This window comes from Terrapene carolina, unplaced genomic scaffold (assembly GCF_002925995.2).
Source record: "Terrapene carolina triunguis isolate 2854851 unplaced genomic scaffold, T_m_triunguis-2.0 Scaffold102, whole genome shotgun sequence".
NCBI lineage: Eukaryota > Metazoa > Chordata > Testudines > Emydidae > Terrapene > Terrapene triunguis.
Genome location: NW_020664453.1, coordinates 4,676,135 through 4,696,154, shown reverse-complemented (window position 1 = coordinate 4,696,154; position 20,020 = coordinate 4,676,135). Strand labels below are relative to the sequence as shown.

Here is a 20,020-nt window from a genome sequence, read left to right as displayed (position 1 = left end):
AGGAGTCCGGTGGCACCTTAAACGCTAACAAATAAATCTGTTGGTCTTTAAGGTGCCACCGGACTCCTTGTCATTGTGAAGTAGTAAATCCTTGTGTTTAGCAACCTTGAACTGGTGACCTAAAGGTAAAACACTCTGATTCCAATTATTAGTCTTCTTGGACGTCAGTTATCTGAATGCAGGTATCACAGATCAAACCAATTCTCACTAAGGGTATGTCTACACTACGAAATTAGGTCGATTTTATAGAAGCCAAGCACTCGCTATAGGGGGGAGGGATAGCTCAGTGGTTTGAGCATTGACCTGCTAAACCCAGGGTTGTGAGTTCAGTCCTTGAGGGGCCACTTAGGGATCTGGGGCAAAATCAGTACTTGGTCCTGCTAGTGAAGGCAGGGGGCTGGACACGATGACCTTTCAAGGTCCCTTCCAGTTCTAGGAGATAGGATATCTCCATTAATTTTTTTTTTATTGATGTACTCCGTTGCAAGGTGGTCTGGTGCCAAAATTGGCATATGCGTGCCATTTATTGCCCTGCTGCAGTTAGGGAATACCATTTCCGCAAAGCCAGCCATATTTTACGCACATTGCCAAGAGTCATGGTCTTTGTAGCAGCATGAAATTAATGGCCCAGCACACTTGCGTTAACGCAGCTCCAACGGTGGACTTCCCGACTCCAAACTGATTTGTGACCAAGCAGTAGCCGTCTGGAGTCGCTAGCTTCCACACTGTGATCGCCATGCTCTTCTCCACCAAGAGGGCGGCTCTCATTTTGGTGTCTTTGTGAAGCAGTGCTGGGGCAAGCTCCGCACACAGTTCCAAGAAGGTGGCTTCTGCCTCCGAAAGTTCTGTAGTCACTGCTAGTCATCCCAGACCTCCATAACAATGTGATCCCACCACTTACTGCTTGTTTCCTGTGCCCAAAACCAACAGTCCACCATGTGCAGCTGCTCCATGAATGCCAAAAGTAATCTGGTGTTTTCTTTCCATGGCACACAGCAGGTCAGGCACCTCTGATTCCTCTTTAGATTAACTGTATTACCATCTGCGATATGTTAATGAAAGTGACCACAACATTAGAGAACAGTGCGAGATTCATCCTTTCAGACGGAGAGGGCAGGCACTCAATATATGGGGGCCATTGAAAAATGCTGTAAAATGCTGTCGGAAGCCCATAGAATGCTGGGACGGAAAACAATGCATCACGGGACATTGAACCCACTCCCATGATGCGCTGTGATCTACTCTGCCTTTCCACAAGTCCTAGTGGCAGAAGGTGGCAAGTAGCACAGAGGGATAGCTACCCACAGAGCACTGCTCTTACTGTTGATGCTAGAGTTCCAACTGTGGACATGCTCTGCTGACAGAGGGAGCATAGTGTGAACGTGCAGTAACAATGTTGCTATAACACTTTTAGATTGTCTTCATGACTTTCGTCGACAAAACTCTGTAGTATAGAAAAGGCCTGAGTCTCCTTTCATCTCCTCCCCCTGCTGTCTCGAGGCCCCTGTTTACTACTTATATATAAATTGAGGTAAAACACACATTCCTTTGTTTAGGATAGACCTGTTCAACAACTTTTGCCTGGGCAGGGGTGTGTGGTTTTGAACACGTGCTAATAACATCATCCAGGGGTATTTCATAACTTTACATATAACGTTGCTACATACATTTCACCATGATGCTATTGACCAGTGAGGAGTTAGTTTTCAAATGATACCTCACAAGGCATATTTTTTACAAAAATTATTACAATAGTGTATATGGTATGAATACAGGGGTGCTTATTGTCGCAGAGTCCTATCGTAGTAGTGCAGGAGACAAAATGCATCCAGTCATTATCAAATCAGTCAACGTGCCTTAAAATGCTCAAAGTAAACGATGTTTGAGGTTTTTTTCCTTCTCTTTCAGTTATAGTGATTTTGAGTTTTACTAGGCACACGTACTGAGGCAGTATTTACTAGGCAATACTTCTGAGATGGAAGTATTATTCTCCCACTCCTCCCAGGTGATGGTGTCCCTTCTAAGCAGAGGTTGATATTTGTGCAGAACTTAAGAGCATTGACCATCAAAGCTAGTGAATATTATCTGTGATTTTATTTTAATCTATTTCCCCTTTAACTCTCTTTATTAGAAAAGATCCTCTTTTATTATCCTCCTTATTTTTTCTCTTTTAAAAAATAAAGGAGGAAAACCCCCCTACATTTTAATCTATTTTCTGAAATGGCTCTCTCTATATAAATATATTGCATTTATATTTGTAAATGTGCATTGATTTTTGGGTTGACCTTCGTGGATGTTCCAGTGTACGTGGTATGGTGTAAACAAAGGGGCATTTTGGACTGCAGGGTAATATTCTAGGAATTTTCTTTGGAGGCTGGTGACAATACTTCGGTTGTGTTTCCTTCTCCAGGTTGAACAATTAGGAAAAAGTTAAATTTGGTACACAGGAAAAGGGACCAAAGAAAGTAGATTAGTTCTACTGTTTTCACATTTTATTCTTATAGCTATTGCCCTGCATGCCCCAAATATTTCCTCTGTGGGAGACTTGTTTGCTTCAGGGGATTGGTAACAGAATATGTGATTTTTTTCACCTATAGATTGTTGGTTCTAATCCAGTTCTGATTGGTAGTGATCAAAATCTGTTACTATCAGATAGCAGTTTGGTGGCCCACGTGAAATGCATTTGGTGACCAGGGTTTGGTTGACAAGTGTCCACATCACGTAGCATGAACAGAATTGTTACTAAGTGGGTCCCACTTTTCAAAATCTCAGCAGAGAGACCAAGAATTGAATGGGCCATGGAGGCTGAACTATCCTTTTGCCATCTACAGGGTGATCCTTCAGGTAAGGGAGGGGACATGGTAGTGTAATGGGGAAGCTTGCACTGCTGTCTGTACCTCATCTGTCTGTAGAGAACCTTTCATGCTCATGGAATTCACCCACACACTCACTTCTGTGTATGTATTGTTGCCAATTTACATATCAAGTGATAACACAGAATAGAAGTTCATTTCTTTTCCCCCAAGTTTTTGACTGTCTCCTTAACTTAAGGAGGCAGGAATATGCTTAGAAGTGCTGCAGTACAATTAGCATGCAGGAATGGTACTACCAGCCTATGATGCTGTATGATTTTATTCCAGACTTGTAAACACCACTGTTGTGGTTGCAACTGTTCAATTCATTAGCTTCCTGGAATTATTATTGTGGCATATTTCTGAAGAGAACAATAAACAACCCTGGGAAAATAGTACTGCAACACTGAACATTGTGTTGATCCATGGAGAGTTGTATTTTTTTAAGCTCTTTCCATTTCAGTGGGGTTTTGTAAGAGTCTTTTCAAGCTGTGTCAAAGTATTAATAAACATATTACATGTTAGGCAGTTGAAATGCATTAGAAACAATGTCAACACGCTTTAAAATATGAGCTCCGTTTAATTGAGTCCTTGTTCTATTTTAGGCTAGTCTTGGCAGTTGGTCATGTACTACTGGTTATGCTTCCAGTGTGCACGGATAGGTCATACTCTTGTGTTTACTACTATGATGCAGCCACATGCAAATGAAAACATGATGCTATTGAAGATGTTCTATTCAGAAGAGTAAAATACTTTTTCTAGGGATGCTTGTTCTGTTGCATGACCCCCACTGTTAAGGGGTGATGCGATGTTGTGGTGGTAGATTAAAAGCCTTTAGGAAATTGAGAGAGACTGGGATTGTAGGAATAATTTGGCATAAACACAGTTGTTTGGCAGTAAAAAAATCAGCAGGAAGCCGTTGGGAGGAGTTTCAAGAATTCTGAGTGTGAGAGTCATGAGTTGTTAAGTATCAAATCTAATGGCTTTTATTCTTGGAAGGCTTAATGTAATATAAAATAATTAACTTTATAGTAGGTCCATAAATTAGCATTACAGTCAAGGTCATCAAGGATACAAGGATGACTGCAGTTGGTGCCTCATTCTATAGGTTTACAATTAAATGAAGAATAATTGTAAGCAGGTAGCAACATATCCGTTACCACTGGTCTCTTCAGTCAGAATATTTCTGCTACTGCCCTCCAAAGCACATAGATCCTTGAATTAAAAGCTGCAAATACAAACTCAATCATTTGGAGATTTGCAGCATTTGCTGAATGTGCTTGTGCTAGCTGCAACAAACTTCCTGTATTGAGAAAACATGGTTCATGACAGAATTACCAATCTTAAAGTCTGCTTTTCTTTTTTTCTTTTCAGAATCAAATAGAACATACTGATTCAGCAGAACTGGCTGATTGTGCAGCAGTCGTCATGAATAGGCACAGGGTCATCTGTTTCTTAACACATGTATAAGATAAAAAGGTAAGAAGCAAGTAAGCGTTGTTGTTAATACAGTTATTATATAATGCTATACTTCGTTAATACTGTTATATAGTATTATGTAGATCGGGGTAGGCAACCAAAGGTGGCACGCGAGCTGATTTTCAGTGGCACTCACACTGCCCGGGTCCTGTCCACTGGTCCGGGGGGCTCTGCATTTTAATTTAATTTTAAATGAAGCTTCTTAAACATTTTAAAAACCTTATTTACTTTACATACAACAATAGTTTAGTTATATTATAGACTTATAGAAAGAGACCTTCTAAAAACGTTAAAATGTATTACAGTCACGCGAAACCTTAAATTAGAGTGAATAAATGAAGACTCGGCACACCACGTCTGAAAGGTTGCCGACTCCGATGTAGATTATGATCAAGAAATAGATTACTTTAAAATGAATTAAGAATCTATATGGGGTGCAAACTCAGTTGTATGAATTAGATGATTTAATGATTTCAGACTTGCATTTTCCCTTTCTTTTTATTGGGATTAAGTTTATTTTAGAACAAGGTTGTGTTGTTTTTTTCACAGCCCCCAAATCTGTCCCCCTCAGGCTGTGCTGAGGGCAGATTTCATCATCAGCTACAGACATATTTTAGCTCTCTTAACAAGCCATTCATTACGCTTGAAGTGCTTGACTCCTCCTTCTTCCCAGGAGAAAATTAGAAAGGTCACTACTGTGTCCTGGAATAGAGTGCAGACTTGACCAGCACTGCTAGGGGTTGAAGCAAGTCCTCAAGAGCATTGGATCTAACACATTACTTACCTGAGTTGATGTGCAATCCCCTGTAATCATGCTGTCAAACAGTGACATTGCCTGGAATCTGAAACAGACAGGATAAAAGAGCAACTTATATATATTTTTTTCATCTGATCACAGACATTGCAGTTTTCAACTCAGGAATCTTACATTTGTATTTGTGATCAGGTCTATTGTAAATCATTCTAGTATTGTCTGGTAAAGTTTAGTGAAATTTATATGTTCACAATTAATCATTGAGAAGGAATGGTCTGAGCACAGGACGGGGAGACAAGAATTCCTGAATTCTTATCCTGGTCCCTTTTATGTTGGGTTTTTAGGCAAATCCTCTAATCACATTGCCTTATTTTCCCATCTGTTAAATGTGGATAACAACATTTACATACCTTCCTTATACAGGTACAGTAAGGTGTCAATGTCCATAGAGCCCTTTGAAGATCAAAAATACTATGTAACTCCAAAGTGGTGATGTTGCTTTCTATCAGTAAAGTTCTGTCATCATTTCAATCAACACACTTTTTCCCGCCCCCCAGGGCTAGGTAACTCTGACATATAAAATTCGTTCTGAGTCTTATTTGAGAAGTTGGAATAAAAGTGTCATCCACATAGTATTTTAATATAAATTATTTTAATATCATGATATAAATCAGCTTATTGTGTGAGTTACAGAGGAATAAAAAAGGCAGTGCTTTAAAATATTCTTGTTAAATATGAGTCTTCTGGGAGCCAGGAGGGGAAAATGGTTGCTTAGATCTGGAGCTGCTGCTCAATCCCACTAAAACCCACCAACATCCGCTATTCTAAAGCCACAGTTTTTGTCTCTCCCTGCTCTTTAACATCTTAGTAACGGGTGGATTTGCTTTTGAACCTCCATTCCTCCCCAGACTCTCTGCAAATTGCAAAGAAGCAGAGGATCTCTGAGATCCCAGTGCAGGGCAGCATGGTGCCACTCATGGAGGAGGTCTGGATCAAGTCTATAAAATGCTAAAGCAGGTATTTGAAGAGCAGATCCTACTTAGGAAAATATCAGAAGAGATCCCTGAAATTAAAGCCACAACTACAACACACCAGATCAGTGTGCAAGGGCGGGCTATCCTCCAGGATTGGGGAAGGTGAAACTAGAATCTCTACTTTAGAAGACAATATGGGCTCGTAGCGATCACTACGGACCAACCACAAAGTGTGATCCCAAAGGTATAAAGTAGGATCAACCATCTGGAGAGCCAATCCAGAAGAAATAATTTGAGGATGGTTGTGTTCCCTTAGGAATTGGAAAAGGACAGGCCAGTACATTTTTTTTCTAAGCCTCTACTTGAGATCCTTTCCTTTCTCCCTGATACAGATCTGGACATAGAAAGTGCCCACTGCTGAAGCCCTCAGCACCTAAGCCTATAGCTAATGCAAAACCCATGGTGTTTATATTAAAATTCCTAACATACAATGTGAAAGAATCTATCCTTAAAAAAGCCTGAGAAAAAGGAAACTAGATTTGGAAGGGGCATAAAATAATGATTTTTCCTGACTACAGTTAGGCCATAGTTGGAAAAAAGCCTGTTCACTACGGTAAGGAACCCATCTTGCCTGTGTGTCAAGCCAGATGGAACCATTGGACACTCAGACTCAAATCAACACACCACATCCTGCTGAGCAAGAACCTCGACCAGCTTGGCTCCAGAGGAGACAGTAGCTATATCCTGTCCTCTCACTGGGACACCGAGGGTGATTGATTTGCCTAACAAACTGGGGTTGGTCAGCTATCAATCTGGTTTTCCCGACTTCCATTTTTAATGGTTATGGGGTTTTGTTTTACTGGTTTTATGGTTCAGGATGGGGTGTGTGTGTGTGTGTGGGGGGGGGGGGGGGGGGGGGTGTGTTTTTTACCTTACTGTTAATGTTTTAAGAACAGCATACCAGTATTGTATTTAGTTTAAATTGCAGATGGTAATGTCAGGTGATATACCAAGAGATGAGAGCAGTATTTCAGTTCTTATGGACCTTTAAATAGCCAGCCATCAAAGGTTGTACACTGGATTTTGGACCCACTTGTCTATAGGAGGTGTTTTGGGTTGTTTGTTCTTGTTTCCCACCTGCCCTCTTTTTTTCTAGTGGACCCCCAAGCAGATATCTGTCTTGTAGGATTCTAACCTTCAATGCATAGCTCTGTTATTTTAGCCCAGAAACACTATTTAAAATGTATTCAAGCATGATCACACCTCCCCCCCCACCACCTTTTGCAATGCTGGGGGAGGGACCCTGGGAATATTTATTTTGCATTCAGTGTGGGTCAGAGGGATTTGTTCATTTGGGCTCTCTCACACCTTTGTTTTTCTTACAGCCGCCCGCCCTACCTCCTCTCAATTCTCTTACTCCATCTTTTCTCCCTTCTCTCCATCTAAACATTTTATGAATTCCCTTAAATACCCTTCATCTTGGATTCTTCTCACCCTACCTTTACCCCTGGGTGTTGATGGGCACAGCATAAGATGCATGTGGGGTTGCTTCCCTTGTGAGTACCTATGGCTAATCTACTTACATGTTTCTTGGGATATAAAAGAAATTGTTAACCCTCTAAAAAGAAAAAAATGTTATATCTCACTTAAAATTGAAAGTTGATATAATATTCCTCCAGGAAACCCACCTAATTGAGTCTGAGGCTGAAAAGCTGAAAAAAGGCGGGATTGTTGATGGCGTTTTAGTAATGACTTGGCCAAGTCTAGAGGAGTGTTAGTTCTATTAAAAAAAAAAACCCCAAAACCCTGAACACACAAATCCTATCAATTGCTAGACATGGAGGGAAGACTGCTAATGGCTAAAGTGCATATGTCTGATGTTACAGACACTCTTGTAAACTTCTATGCCCCAACGAAGATGATTTCTCCTTTTTCAATGAATTATTTTCTAGATTGACTCCTCCCTAGAAAATTTGATTGTAGTGAGGGACTTCAGTGAAGTGTTAGAACTGCTTTTGGACAGATCAGGGAGACCTCCGCTGGCCACACCATTATTGCCCAGATGGAGGAATTGGGGGTATGTCTACACTACGAAATTAGGTCGAATTCAGAGAAGTCGTTTTTTAGAAATCGTTTTTATGCAGTCGATTGTGTGTGTCCCCACACAAAATGCTCTAAGTGCATTAAGTCGACGAACTGAGTCCACAGTACCGAGGCTAGCGTCGACTTCCGGAGCGTTGCACTGTGGGTAGCTATCCCACAGTTCCCGCAGTCTCTGCCGCCCATTGGAATTCTGGGTTGAGATCCCAATGCCTGATGGGGCAAAAACAGTGTCACGGGTGATTCTGGGTACATGTCGTCAGACCCCCACTGCCTCCCTCCCTCCGTGAAAGCAACGGCAGACAATCGTTTTGCCCCTTTTTTCAGCCCAGACGCCATAGCACTGGTATCATGGAGCCCGCTCAGATCACCGCGGCAATTATGAGCAGTATAACCAGCACGCGCATTATCCTGGAGTATATGCAGAACCTTCCAAAGCAAAACCAGGCTAGGAGGCGACGGCAGCGCGGTGACGAGAGTGATGAGGAAATAGACATGGACATAGACTTCTCACAAAGTACGGGCCCCGGCAGTGTGCACATCTTGGTGTTAATGGGGCAGGTTCATGCTGTGGAACGCCGATTCTGGGCCCGGGAAACAAGCACAGACTGGTGGGACCGCATAGTGTTGCAGGTCTGGGATGATTCCCAGTGGCTGCGAAACTTTCGCATGCGTAAGGGCACTTTCATGCAACTTTGTGACTTGCTTTCCCCTGCCCTGAAGCGCCAGAATACCAAGATGAGAGCAGCCCTCACAGTTGAGAAGCGAGTGGCAATAGCCCTGTGGAAGCTTGCAACGCCAGACAGCTACCAGTCAGTCGGGCATCAGTTTGGAGTGGGCAAATCTACTGTGGGGGCTGCTGTGATCCAAGTAGCCAATGCAATCACTGAGCTGCTGCTATCAAGGGTAGTGACTCTGGGAAACGTGCAGGTCATAGTGGATGGCTTTGCTGCAATGGGATTCCCTAACTGTGGTGGGGCGATAGACGGAACCCATATCCCTATCTTGTCACCGGAGCACCAAGCCAGCGAGTACATAAACCGCAAGGGGTACTTTTCAATGCTGCTGTAAGCACTGGTGGATCACAAGGGATGTTTCACCAACATCAACATGGGATGGCCGGGAAACGTACATGACGCTCGCGTCTTCAGGAACTCTGATCTGTTTCAAAAGCTGCAGGAATGGACTTTCTTCCCAGACCAGAAAATAACCGTTGGGGATGTTGAAATGCCTATAGTTATCCTTGGGGACCCAGCCTACCCCTTAATGCCATGGCTCATGAAGCCATACACAGGCAGCCTGGACAGTAGTCAGGACCTGTTCAACTATAGGCTGAGCAAGTGCAGAATGGTGGTAGAATGTGCATTTGGACGTTTAAAAGCGCGCTGGCGCATTTTACTGACTCGGATGGACCTCAGCAAAACCAATATTCCCATTGTTACTACTGCTTGCTGTGCGCTCCACAATATTTGTGAGAGTAAGGGGGAGACCTTTATGGCTGGGTGGGAGGTTGAGGCAAATCGCCTGGCCGCTGATTACACGCAGCCAGACACCAGGGCGGTTAGAAGAGCACAGCAGGGCACGGTGCGCATCCGAGAAGCTTTGAAAACCAGTTTCATGACTGGCCAGGCTACGGTGTGAAAGTTCTGTTTGTTTCTCCTTGATGAAACCCTCACGCCCCTCCCGGTTCACTCTACTTCCCTGTAAGCTAGCCACCCTCCTCTCCCCCCTTCGATCACTGCTTGCAGAGGCAATAAAGTCATTGTTTCTTCACATTCATGCATTCTTTATTAATTCATCACACAAATAGGGGGATAACTGCCAAGGTAGCCCGGGAGGGGTGGGGGAGGAGGGAAGCGCCGGGTGGGGTGGGGGAGGAGGGAAGGACAAGGCCACACTGCACTTTAAAACTTATTGAAGGCCAGCCTTCTGTTGCTTGGGCAATCCTCTGGGGTGGAGTGGCTGGGTGACCGGAGGCCCCCCCACCGTGTTCTTGGGCGTCTGGGTGAGGAGGCTATGGAACATGGGGAGGAGGGCTGTTGGTTACGCAGGGGCTGTAGCGGTGGTCTGTGCTCCTACTGCCTTTCTTGCAGCTCAACCATACGCTGGAGCATATCAGTTTGATGCTCCAGCAGTTGGAGCATCGACTCTTGCCTTCTGTCAGCAATCTGACGCCACCGATCCTCTTCAGCCCGCCACTTACTCTCTTCAGCCCACGATTCAGCCCGCCACCTCTCCTCGCGTTCATATTGTGCTTTCCTGCACTCTGACATTGTCTCCCTCCACGCATTCTGCTGTGCTCTGTCAGCGTGGGAGGACATCTGTAGCTCCGAGAACATGTCATCCCGAGTGCGTTTTTTTCGCCTTCTAATCTTTGCTAGCCTCTGCGAAGGAGAAACATTTGCAGCTGGTGGGGGGAAAAGGGAGATTGGTAGTTAAAAAGACACATTTTAGAGAACAATAGGATCACTCTTTCCCGTTAAACCTTGCTGCTCACATTACACAGCACATGTGCTTTCGTTACAAGGTCGCATTTTGCCCCTTATTTATATTGAGGGTCTGCCGGTTTGGTGTGAGAGATCACTCACGCAGTGCCAGGCAACAGAATTCGGCTTGCAGGCAGCCATGGTAAGCCACAGTCTTTTGGCTTCTTTAACCTTCATAACGTGGGAATGATTTCAAACAGCAGCGCCCTCATTTCCCATACCAAGCGGCCGTTGGGTTGGCAATTTAAAAGGAGGGGCTGCGGTTTGCGGGTTATCGTGCAGCACAAACCCAAATAACCCACCCCCCCGACACACGCAATTCTCTGGGATGATCACTTCACCCCTCCCCCCACCGCGTGGCTAACAGCGGGGAACATTTCTGTTCAGCCGCACAGCCAAGCAGGAACGGGCACCTCTGAATGTCCCCTTAATAAAAGCACCTTATTTCCACCGGGTGACCATGAATGATATCACTCTCCTGAGGATAACACAGAAAGATAAGGAATGGATGTTGTCTGAATGCCAGCAAACACCGGGACCATACGCTGCCGTGCTTTGTTATGCAATGATTCCAGACTACGTGCTACTGGCCTGGCGTGGTAAAGTGTCCTACCATACTGGTGTTTTCCAGTAGCTGTACTGGCCGTGAATGCCAGGGCAAATTAATCATTAAACACGCTTTCTTTTAAACCATGTCTAATATTTACAAAGGTATGCTCACCAGCGGTCCCTTGTCCACCCTCAGGGTACGGGAGATCACCTTGGGTGGGTTTGGGGGTTTCTGGCTCCAGGTCCAGGGTGAAAAACGTATCCTGGCTATTGGGGAAACCGGTTTCTCCGCTTCCTTGCTGTGAGCTATCTTCAAGCTCTTCATCATCATCTTCCTCATCCCCAAAACCCGCTTCCGTGTTGCGTGATTCTCCATTGACTGAGTCAAAGCACAGGGTTGGGGTAGTGGTGGCTGCACCCCCAAGCACGGCATGCAGTTCAGCATAGAAGTGGCATATCTGCGGCTCTGTCCCGGACCTTCTGTTTGCCTCTCTGGTTTTGTGGTAGGCTTGCCTTAGCTCCTTAATTTTTACGTGGCACTGCTGTGCGTCCCTGTTATGGCCTCTGTCCTTCATCTCCTGAGTGTTCTTGTGGGACACTTTCAAGACATAGTTAAGGAGCAGGATAATATGCTACTTTTCCCATTAAAGGAGACACACGCAGGCTGAGCTGGTGAATTTAATGGAAAGGCTGATTCCCCCTCTTCAGATAAACGCTTTGAGGTGACCAATCTCTCAGATATGATATTAATAAGTTAACTTTAGCTCAGGCTGAATTTGCTTTGTATAGACTAAGGCTGTGTCTGCACTGCAGGCTTCTTTTGGCGGCATGCTGTGTTCATACCCAGGTAGCCTCCCTAGCACAGGTATAAATAATAGTGTAGACTATGAAGTGCCGCTTAAGCGAGTAAAGACACGCCTGAAGGGTGCGGGCATGTACTTGAGTACATACCTTATACTGCTCTCTACTCAACCAACCTGTGCCTTCCTGCCTACACTGCTATTTTTAGCAGTGTAGTGTCCTACGGCTAGCGCCTTTTTCCTGTGGCAGGAAAAGACTCTGGCAGCAGGGAAAGGCTTTGGCGGGGGAGAAACAGTGGGGAAAGGCTCCAGCAGCTTCCCACTGCTGGAGCCTTTCCCCGCCTCAGGCAAAGACTCCACCAGTGGGAAAGGCTCTGCCAGCTCCCTACTGTTGCACCGTTTCTCTACAGCAGGGAAAGAGTCTGGCAGCTGCCTGCTGCTGAAACCCTCCCCTGTCACAGGGAAAAACTCCAGCAGCAGGGAAAGGCTCTGGGAGATGTGAGGCACCACAGGAAGGCTCTGGCAGCTCCTGCTGCTGTAGGGTGTTGTGTCCCGCTGCCTCCCTGTGGCTGGAGCCTTTCCCCACAGCAGAGAAAGGGTCTGGCAGGGGGAGGCAGTGGTGAAAGGCTCTGCCTTTCCCCATGCACTCCCCCTGTCTGAGCTTTTCCCTTTTGCAATGAAAAGCTCTGGCAGTGGGGAGCTGCTGAAGCCTTTCCCCACTGCTTCCCCTCTTGCCAGAGCTTTCACCGATGGGTGTAGCAACACACTGCAATGTGGACACTGTGCACTTTTCACTGTGGTGTGTTGCTACATGTACACTACACACCAATGATAGTGGTGTATAGCATAAGCATAGCCTAAAACAGACATGCTGGGAAACTATTAGTGCATAGACTTAGAGTGAATTCACTAAAAGCTAAAATCCCCTCCGTTTGCGCTAGTCAGGGCCAGACACTGATCAAAAAACTATTAACGAACAATTCTCCAAATTCTATCAGTGCTTGTATTTAGCGGAAGATACCCAGATGATCAGTTACTAGAAGAATATATCCAAAAACTGCAGCTTCCCCAGCTAACAGAACAACAACGAATTTGGCTCGATTCTCAGTTACATACCTCTGAGATTTGGCCGCCCTAGGCAACATGAAATCAGGCAAGCCCCCGGGCCTAAGCTGCTTTCCATCTGAATTTTATGCCCAGTTCAAAAGATACTCTGTCTCCCAGGCTTGCTGAAGTATACACTGAGATTTTTGGTAGAGGCACTCTGCTGCCTTCAGTGAATAAAGCCCTAATCTCAGTCATGCTTAAACCTGACAAAAAGGTCCAGATATGTGCTAGCTATTGATTAATATCCTTAATGAACTATGATGTTAAGGGCATGTCTACACTTGCCATTTAAAGTGGAAGAAGTCCCTTTTTTGTGCAAAAACCATGGGAGCGTCTACACTTGCCAATGAGTTTTTGCGGTGAAACTCAGAAGTTTCACCGCAAAAAAGAAAACCACCTCCCTGAGAGGCATACAGATCTGACTAGTGATGTGTAAGTGAAGACATGTTCTTCCTGTTTACACAGCTTTTAGCCTCCAGAGGATATCCCACAGTCCCTAGATGACCACTCTGGCCAGCAGCTCTGCTGCTTTGATGCCAGGTAAACAGACATCCAGCCTTCCCCCTGTAAAGCCCCAGGAACTTTGAATCATAGAATATCAGGGTTGGAAGGGACCTCAGTAGGTCATCTAGTCCAACCCCCTGCTCAAAGCAGGACCAATCCCCAGACAGATTTTTGCCTCAGATCCTTAAATGGCCCCCTCAAGGATTGAACTCACAACCCTGGGTTTAGCAGGCTAATGCTCAAACCACTGAGCTATCCCCTTCCTGTATTCTTGGCAAGTGCTCACTTGTCTGGCCAGGTGACAATGCCTGCTCCATGGAGCAAACCATCCCCTGCTTGGAGCAATGCTGAGCTACTGGAGCTTCTCAGTGTTTGGGGAGAGGAGGCTGTGCAGGGACCCAGGATGCCACGGGATTACCCTTCCAATAAGACCCATCATCAAACTGGGGATAGCTGCCCTAGAGCGCTGCTCTCATCAGCGATGGAAGTGCTGCTAATGTAAACACTCTCTGATGCCTGAGGAATTAAGTGAGTACACAAACCAGAATATTATCTAAAATTCTAGCTGGGCAATTAGAAAAAGTAATTAGGAACATAATACACCCGGACCAGGTGTTTTTTATATAAAGGAGATATGGATCAGGACAACACTTACCAACTTATCAGTGTGCTATCATGTTATAAAAACTCCTTGAAACCAATGGCCATTCTGTTGTTGAATGCAGAAAAAGCCTTTAACAGAGCTAATTGGAGGAATTTGTTCCTCATTCATATAAGTTTGGATTTGGTCCCTCCTTTATTTTCTGGATTAAACCTTTGTACTCCAATTTTAGCTCCCATGTTGTAACCAATAAATACATCTCCCCACTTGTTAATCTTCGCTGAAGTATTGGACAGGGCTGTCCACCCTCCTATTTGATTTTCCCATAAAGCTACTGGCAATACAAATTAGAGCATACCCGGGGATTCAAGATATAAAAATAGGGACCCGAGAGATGAAAATATGCTTATGCTGATTATATACTTTTATTCATCATCAACCCCCTTCAGACCATCTCTAACATATTAAAAACTATTCAGTTGTTTGGGAAAATCTCAGGGTACAAAATGGTACAAGTTGGAAGCTGTCAGTCTCTGGGTGTCTGAATATAATATAATATAATATAATATAATATAATATAATATAATATAATTATAATTAATTATAATTAATATAAATCATTCTTGTAGATAATCCTTTTTGCTTGTAGAAATCAGGTACTTGGGATCCTTTTTCCTAGGAATATAAAATAAATAGTTAAAATTAATTTCAGTCCTTTTATCACACACACAGCTCTGGATTTATATACATGGCAGGCCCTCTCTCTATCCCTTTGGAGCAGAGTTAATTTATTAAAATTGAATGTCCTCCTGAGACTTCTATTTGTCCTTAGCTCTTTGCCAGTTTATATTCCCCCTTTTTTCGGAATTAACATTTTTAAGACCTTCTTGTGGAGTGTGGGCAACAAGCCCAGATTATTCTTTGAAAAATGCAGCTGCCTATCAAATCACAAGACTTTGGTCTGCCCAACCCTACGCTTTACTATATATCCTCAATCTTGAGCCAAACAACACAATGGCTGACCTCCTGACACAGGCTCTCCATCCTGGCTGTGCATGGAGGAAGGAATCATAGCTCCATTACCATTAGAATCAGTCCTAAACTCAGACTTCTACTGTTTCTCTAAGGAGATATCTCTTACAATTTTAGCTGCTAGGAAATCCTGGTATCAGGTTTTTTTTAAGTTTAAATGTCATCCCTCATTACACAAAGTCTTTAATTTGGGGTCACTCCAAAATTTTAATTGCACATAGACCTATTCTATGCCCCGTTTGGATAAAAAAAAAGATTTTGAGCACAAACCACATAACTGAAATGATTCCTTTATGTCCTTTCCTCAAATTAGGGAGAAATTCCAGCTGGATCCAAAGAAAGAATAGCAATACCTTTAATTTGAATATGCTCTGCAATGCCAGTATGGGCTAGATGCCTTTGCAGCACTGAACGCCTTCTCCAAGTACTGGGGCTTTCTGAAAAAGTGACTCTGTCTTACCTAGCAGGGCCGGCTCCAGCATTTCTGCTGAGATCGGCGGCGGCAATTGGAAAAAAACAAACAAACCGCAATCGGCAGCAGCAGGTCCTTCGCTCCTAGAGGGAGTGAGGGACCTGCCGCCCCCGAATTGCTGCAGGTGCCGCCCCTCTCCCTTGGCCGCCCCAAGCCCCTGCTTGTTAAGCTGGTGCCTGGAGCCGGCCCTGTTACCTAGGGCTGTCTAGTCTGTATTCCTACCTCTCAGGCAAATTGGCAGTCAGCAGTGAGAATGTTAGAGAGCTGTCTAGGGAACATGAGCTGTCAATTTTCTCTTACCAACATTTAGTGGAATCAGTTTTGTTCCAACATGCAGCCTAGCTCGCTAGATTTGGGGTTAAGATTAATCCAGCAGAAAATTCTTTGGAGGATGCTCTGGACTTTTGTAGACTTTTCAGGTCCCGAGCAGCCAGATCTGACAAATGCTGGAGCTGCAGTGCTGCAGGTGCTAATTTATATGCTATGCTTTGGATTGCCCTGTAGCCTGTCCTTTTTGAACAGAGGTAAATATTTGGGCCAATTTCTTCCTCTCCACCAAGGTGGAACTGCAGGCTGGCAATGCCATCCTGTGCCTAACCAATCTGTCTTGGAAACTAATATCCTTTGAAAAACTTTGGTTGGATAAAGCTATGATCATAGCCAAACATCTGATTCTACAACAGTGTGCCCAGCTATCGAAGTGAGCCTGGCGGCAACGAAACAAATAGTGTTTCACAACAGAAATGGCCAATATAAATTTATGGATATATGGTCCTCTTTTTTGGAAGTTTTGGAATAATCAGATAAATTTCCCCATCAGGTCATCTCTTTTGCTTCCACCCTCACACGACCCTAGATGCCTCCCATCCTCTCCCTTTCTCCACTTTTTCCCCTCTCCTCTCCTTCTTACCATTCCTCTCCTGTCCTCCTTTGCTTACCTTTCAGGCTTTTCTTTGGTCTTTTAAACACTTTCAGCACAACTTTTTCACTATTGCTTATCTCTGTTTCTGAAAGGGAATAATTCTGGTGTATTATTAGTTCATGATAATTAATCAAACATAATTAGTTCATGATCTTATTTTACAAAGAACCCCAATATGAGGCTGAATAACAAAATTACCATTATTACATAATTGTACAGGCAAATCTCTAACGGATCAAAATGATCTTTGTTATATCTTTTTTTCCTTAATAATGAAAAAGTTTGATCTTACTGACCTTGTAAAATCTGATATTGGCTCTCTGCTCCAGATTAGATACCTTTCTTCTCTTTGTTATCTTGGTTGTCTGTGTTAGCTGTGTTAAAATAATAAAGAATAAAAAAAAATTCTTGTTAAATCGGCGTTAAAAACAGAATTTTCTTTAGGTTCTTAGTTCATTACTATGTATTTTTAAAAGGGTGTTAACTTTACTTCTTAAAATACTCATTTTCAAAGGAATTGTTAATCATGTCAATGATTTTGTTGTGGTAAGAATTAGAGCTGAGTGAATAATGGATTTTTTGGCTTTCTGGTAATTCTGAAGTATTGGGGGGGAAAAAATTGTTTCAGGTCCACCTGAAAAGGTAGGGGTGTGTGTGTGTGTGTGTGTGTGTGTGTGTGTGTGTGTGTGTGTGTGTAAAATTTCAGTAAATTGGAAAGTCAAAAATAATTGAGTTGGGTTGAAATTATTTGGTAAATTTGACATGAATTTGCAAATAGTTTTGGTTAACCTGAAATTGCATTTTTGGCAAATTAACTATTTGCTGAAAATTTTTTACCCAGCTCTAACAGTACTCTCTCTTCCATATCCCTTGAAATATTTTCTTTTAAACCACCATTAAATACCAAAGGAAATTTAATCTAGAGCTACATGACAGTAATGATAAAGGATCTGAATGTTAAAGGCCATATTTAAAGCTTACACTTCATTCCCAAGTCTATTGTGGCCAGGCTTTGAATGCTGGTCTTACATGTAATATAGAGTCACAGTGAAGTGACATGGTTCTGAATTTTGTGTGTGTTTAAATAGGACTATCAGTGTTACTTTGGCATAGCTTGTCTTAGTGATACAAGCATTTATTTAAACACTATTTACATTAGCGTTTCTTCTTCAATGACAATTTTTTATGGTTAATTTCCTTATTCAAGGGTGTTAATGTAAATAAACAGATTAGGCCCTGGTAATCCAGTATGGAATAAACAAGAGTCACAAATGTTGAGGCTACCAGTTCCAGTGGTGAAATATTCTTGAGGACCCAGGGCAGAATGTTCTAGCTGGAAGGTCTTCAGCTGCTTAATTCCCTACCACCAGAAACTAGGATGAAGTTGAATGTTTCCACTCCTAGGGTATAATGCAAGAGACATCTCTCTGCACAGGGCATACCCCAGTAAATAGATGCAGAATCCCACAGCAGTTCTCTCCTGGAAGGCAACTACAAAGATAAGCTTGTTCAGAATAGCAAATAACTCTAGGGCGGTATGAAGAATTTTTTTTTGTTTTTGTTTTTCTGACAGTTGATGTACGTTTGTCTTATGCAGATGGTAACTGGCACGTTACTTGTATATACACATCTGTGATGCTCCCCTGAGGTACGCAGGGTTGTGAGGCACCTTACTACTACCTTCCTTTAGCATGAAGCAGTCTTGTCTATGCCTGCTGTGGATCAGCTCCCTGAACCCACCAGTCTCTGGCAATACAAGCACTATGTTCCAGGTCTGCGCAAGCCCCCCTTTTTCTGTACAGGTAGCGATAGGCATACACCATCCTCTCAGGGCTGGTCTACACTACCATTTAAATTGGTGTAACTTAAGTCACTCAGGGGTGAGAAAAAGACAAAACGCGATGTATGTTACATCTACTTAAGCGCTGTCCACACTGCACTATGTCGGTGGGAGACGCTCTCTACTTATCCAGTGATCAGCCACTGAATTACCAGGTCTGCTGTTCCCAAAGGAATAGTATGCACCAGCTTGTAAGAGTCAACTCAGGATCAGTACTTTGCTTAACACCACAGCACTTAGGTATAGTTACAGTGAAAACAAGAATAAGTTTATTATAAAAAAACAGAGAATAAAGTGATAGGAAGTAAGAATATTATTGGAAACAAATGGTGGCATATAAAACAAAAACAGAAGGTGCTTTCTAGAGACTAAACTTAACAAACAGGTTAACTTCCTGTCTAAAGAAGTTTATCTCACTCAAATTTCACTCCAGCGTTTTCAGCCAACCGCAGTTGAGACCCCTTTTTCATGAAGCAAAATTGCTGTCCTGTTACTTCTTCAGAGAAGAGTGGAAGGGTGTCTGCCCCCCAAATTTAGTGGAGCAAGCCTCTGATGTGTACCTCCGGGTTGGGTCTCTTCCCCCCCACCCCGTTATTTTTCTCCTCCTATTAGTTTCTTTCTGAAGTCCCCACTCCTTCATTTGCATTCAGTTCAGACTGGTGACAGGAGACCCATTGTGAACTTTACAATATGTAATTTACATAGAAACAGCCAGCTAGTAAAACAATTCTTGTCTGACAGGAAACCTGTTTTTCACCTTTGCTGGTGACCAGTCCCTATACCCAGACCTTATAATTTTCAGTGCTTATACATAACTCCTTACACAACATCTGTACATGCATTTCACAATGATCTTGATGACTGGGGTGACACCTTTTTATTTGAGGCCTCACATGACACTCATTGGTGAACTAGAATGCACATATCAGATTCAGGACATTCCTGTGACTTGTATGGACCTCCTCTGTGCCACTTGCCAGGCACTAATTGGTTCCTGGCTCACAACATCATATATAAACCATCATATATAAACATTTTTGTGCAGGCAACTTAATCTATAAATAGTTGTAAGCGTTCATTGTTTTGTTGCATTTTTGGGTCAAGTTGCACAATTCTTTATAGTATTCAGAATATTCAATTTTCATAGACAGATTAGCCTCTCTTCTTCAGGGAAGATTTAGATTTGCAATAGCATAGAGATGGACTTGGGCCTAGGTGCCATGACAGAGTGAACATTTATATATGATCCGAAGATACTGGAGATCTCTTCAATCTGCCACACTGTTTGTTTATGCCTGAGCGTTCATAAGCTTTAAAGAGCAGAGAACCCTTGTAGATGCTGAGTAATGCATAGTAAGTTGATAAATAAAACATGCTGGTTTTTTAATTTTTTTATACAAAAAACGTAACCCAGTGGGGTGACTGGAAGTTGTCTAATTGACATAAAACATTATTTCATTAGCTTTTCACTGTCAAAAATAAGTGATTTGGTGGTCTCAGCCTACATCACAAAACCATCACCTATGTTAGTCTTCAGTCAGGAGAAAC

At 43.2% G+C, this 20,020-nt stretch overlaps 1 protein-coding gene across 1 annotated transcript in view; it reads left to right on the top strand.

Annotated features, from left to right (window-relative positions):
• The first annotated feature begins 4,249 nt into the window (after window positions 1–4,249).
• LOC113406513 (zinc finger FYVE domain-containing protein 9-like) overlaps window positions 4,250–20,020 on the top strand; it is a 70,100-nt gene continuing 54,329 nt past the window's right edge. The window contains exon 1 of the mRNA XM_026651762.1: window positions 4,250–4,331. The gene's annotated coding sequence lies outside the window, so the exon portion shown is untranslated. The remainder of the gene's footprint in view (window positions 4,332–20,020) is intronic.